Genomic DNA, 4,262 nt, shown 5'->3' with positions numbered 1-4,262 from the left:
GAGAGATAGAGAGAGCGAGAGAAAGCGAGCAAGAGAGTGACAATCCTTGACATAAAAAAAATCCCTGTTCTGCACTTTTGCTCTTCGAGACAAAGCTTCCAAGGAGCGGAGCAGGGCCAAAACGATAACTTGGAAATTCAATTAACCTACTTGTAGTCTTTGCTGGCACCCCTGCTGGCCGATGCGGGGCCGGGCGGCAGCAGCAGCGGTGCTGCACAGGGTAGCACAGTACCTCGGGGGTACCTCGGCGTACCTCGGGTGGTACTACGTGGGTAGGGTGCTACTCGTTGGCAGCGGGGGGCTCCGCCAAGTTGCTCCGCTGCTGATGAAAGTCCGCAGGTACCAGCGAGAAATTAATGAGAGCAAGGCGCCACCATATTCAAAACAAACCGAGCCGGCTTGTTAGACGAAGCGGGGCGGGGTGGGGTGGGGTGGGAGATTGTGTTTGGGGGTTGGGGTAGCGACCACCGTACCGCTGGGGGGAGCAGCAGCGCAGCGCACCGCGGCTCACTCGGTGTATAAAGCGGGCAAGAAAGGGGGCTGCAGCAGTCGGTGGGGCGAGCGCGCCTGCCAAGTCGACTATAGGCCACCCGCACGCGGCGCTGTCGTGCGCGCGCTCGGGCGGCCTACCTCCCGGGCGCGGAGGGCTCTGGCCTGTGGCCACAACCACAGCCTCCCCACCTCCCGTCTGCTCCCCTGCCGCCGCTTTTAATGCAATTCTAATGCACAGAGTCGCGGCGTCCCTTTCCTTTGTCGCAGTGCAGCGCGACGTGCGCGTTCTTCCTCTCGCTCCTCCTGACTGCTGCTGCTGCTGCCGCGGGCGAGAGGGTAGCGCTGGGAGGGCTGGGAGGCTTCTGGTGTGGACTTACTTGGCATATTCGCACACACGCACACACACAAACACACATAGTGAAAAGTACCTTAGTAAATTTACAACATATTTTGTCTTACGAGTACAGAATATGAAGGTTGTAAATTTACGACAGCCCGTTCTTGGTTCTCCATGGAAAAAAAGTCGATGTACATAGTGCTTGTAATTTTCCAATTTTATGTGTTGTCATTTTACAACAGAGAATTTTCCTGTAACACTTTTCTTACAGTGCGCGCGCGCACACACACATTTCACGTGCGCCGTGCGTGCATCGGAACACGCTTAGCATACGCCAACTAAAACGCGCCGCGCGCACGCACATGTGCTCGGACGAGAGCGCAAAGCTTATCAACGGCCCCGGGATTCCCGCTCTCCGCGCCGCGCCGTGTGCGGACCTGCGCGCGGCAGTGCTGCTGTGCTCCCGCCCGGCTCCGCGCCTGCTTGCTCGTTTTAAATTCCTGCCCGGCTCCTTTCCGACAGGGGTTTCCTCTTACGAGGTGGTGCGCTGTATCCGGTGACTGGCTTGGAAGCGTTTACGCCCTCGGCCCTCTACACAACCAGATCCGCCGGCACCAGAGTAAGAGAGGGGGAGAGGGGTGGGGGTCCATATTCCACGACTCCATACGTGTGGACAGAAGGCAGAAGGTACAGCATCAGAATATGAAATGAGATGGGTATACACGGCGTACGGGTACGTTTATTTTGGTTCCCATAATTGGCTCAGATTTAAGCAGTCATCAAAGGAGGCAGTGACCGGTACCATGAGGTTTTTTGTACCCAGGAAAAATGTTTGCACGGCATCTCTTGTGTCGAGGCTGAAAACTGTTTTTGCCATAATTTACAGCTACAGCGCACATGACCACGACGCGCTGCGGTATGCAATCGGCCCGCTCGGCCCCGCGCTCTCCTGCCTCACATAGCCGTCCACGGATCTACAACTCCAGTGCCCCGGCTTATTGGGGTGCAGCCGAGGGATCGACAAGTTGAGACGCCACGCCACGCCTCACCTCACTGGAGGACCGCGATATTGTGGAGGCCCCTGGCTGGGTGGGTGCTCCGTGCATATCCAATCACACACCCCATACCCCCCTCCCTCTCTCTCTCGCTCTCTCTGCACGCGTGTGCGTTTGGGTGTCCCACACGCGTCTCTGAGTACAGCTCGCAGAATGCCCGTTCTTATTATTTGCCATCATTTCGTTTTGGAAACACACTGCAGCCTCATTTCTATGAATAATTGCACCACGTTAACCAGTCCAGTCTTCAGCCAAGTCTCCAGAAGAGCCCCCCCCCCTCCCCTCCTGCCCCATCGCCCCAACCCACTGGTTTGTTCTGTGTGTGTTGCTCTGCAGGAGTGAGGCAGAGCGGGGTGTTTGGACGAGGCGGGTTGCAATTTGGGCCATCAGGACGCGATAGGGTTGTAAAACAAAACAAGATGGCGGCCTGATCGGGATCGCGAGGCGGAGCAGCTCCGAGGCAGCTCCGCGCCGCACCTTATTTCCCTCTCTCTCTCATTCTCTCTCTCGCGGGGATGCTGCTCCTCCGTATTGAGCGCCACAAAATGCATTTTACACCGACCCTTCTGATGGCTGGTGGCGGCGCGCGGCCCGGCCGCGGCCCGGGGCGCCCGCTCTGCTCTCTGTGCTGGCTGCCACCGTCAGAAAGGAGAATGACATTTTTACCCCCTTCTCTCTCTCTCTCTCTCTCTCTCTCTCTCTCTCTCTCTCTCTCTCTCTCTCTCGCTCCGCCACGCTTGGACGCCCCCCCGCGAGGCCAGCACCCGGGGCCCTTGCTCAATACGCGGGCGCATATACTCTGTTCTTCCGCCCGTATTGGCTTCCTTTTCCAATTGAATGGTACTCTTCACACCCCGCGCGCGGCGCAGCTGCCGGCGCTCGGAGAAGAAAGGGAAGAGGCCTACCCTGCAAATACCTTAAGAACCCCCCTCCCCCCCCAGCGAAGCATAACAATTGCGATTAAAATAAAAACTATTGCATCGACCTTTCTGGTCTGGTTTGGTTTGGTTTTGGTATGGTTTGGTTTGTTTTGGTTGTATGCGCCATGTTAAACTTTGCGAAGATTTGGGTTCACTTTAATGCAAAATGCGTGGATATTGTTCGCATTACAAACAACTAATTCGTTCGTATGGCTTCAAACCTCAAAGAAAATTGTTCATCATTATATCAAATGCTAAATTGCCCTTCAATCAAAATTATTTCTTGACTAAGTCAGCAACGATGATTCAAAGGAACGGTTTTTGATTCAACGAGAGATATTTTTTGGTGTGTGTACCGGGTGTACACACACTAAATGGCGAGGGACAATTTTTGTACGTAGGCTGGATGTGTCTTTGAGCACATCTAAACCAAATGCAAATTTGCATCCAAGTCACATACAAAATATAGCATTTGTACCTAGCCTAGGTACACTTTGTACCTCTGTACAGACAAATTTGTATCTGATGAAGATGTGCTCAAAGACACATCTAACTAAGGTACAAAAATTGTCCCTCCCCATTTAGAGTGCAAACAAATTTGTTTTGCAAGGGACGAGGCAAGCAGCGATTTCATAGTGTATGTCTGTGTTTGTGGAGATGGGGGGGTGGTAAAGGGAGAAGAGGGATCGGGGTTATTTTAAATGAGGAACTCGCGGGCTACTTTTCTAATTACAATCGTGTGTGTGTGTGGAGCGTGGGTATGTGTGCGGTGCGCGCGGTGCCGACTCTGCGAGGCCGCCGCTGCTTGGCACGCCCGCTGGAGAGCGGCGGTCCCGGCGGTCTCGGCAGGCGGGCGGTGGGGCCGGGCCAGGACGGGCGCCGAGCCAACCCCCGGGTGTGTAATTAAAAAGCAAATTCGATTCGCCCCGTGCAATCACACCCTCTTTATTTTTATTTTTTTTACTCTCCCCTGGACCAGACCGGTCATTTTGTTGTATGTGCCCCCCTTTTCCCCCTCCCTTCTCCCAGTCCCGAACTTCTCTCGCTTACCCTGTCTGTCTGTCTGTCTGTCTGTCTGTCTGTCTGTCTGTCTGTCTGTCTGTCTGTCTGTCTGTCTGTCTGTCTGTCTTGCGGACACTATCCCCACCACCATGCCTCGTCCTCGTCGGTCCTCTTTACCTCCGCGATTAGGAGCGACTTTATTCCCGCGTTTAATTTGATTCGGAATTACACTCCCAGACTTACTTCCACCCCCCCCCTCTCTCTCTCTTCCTCTCGCTGTCTCTCTCTCTCTCACCCACACATTTGCACATACTTGTCACACTCTGTTTCCCCCTCACTCATACTCATACGCAAATATAGCAAAGGGAAAAGGGGGGGGGTGAATCCAGAGCATCCACCCTAATGAAATGAAACCGTGTGAAAATGTCCCCGCCTAAGTGAGCTCTCTGCCCCCCC

Source organism: Frankliniella occidentalis, unplaced genomic scaffold (assembly GCF_000697945.3).
Source record: "Frankliniella occidentalis isolate FOCC.00 unplaced genomic scaffold, Focc_3.1 Scaffold147, whole genome shotgun sequence".
Classification (NCBI taxonomy): Eukaryota; Metazoa; Arthropoda; class Insecta; order Thysanoptera; family Thripidae; genus Frankliniella; species Frankliniella occidentalis.
Note: the sequence above shows the minus strand (reverse complement) of the source record.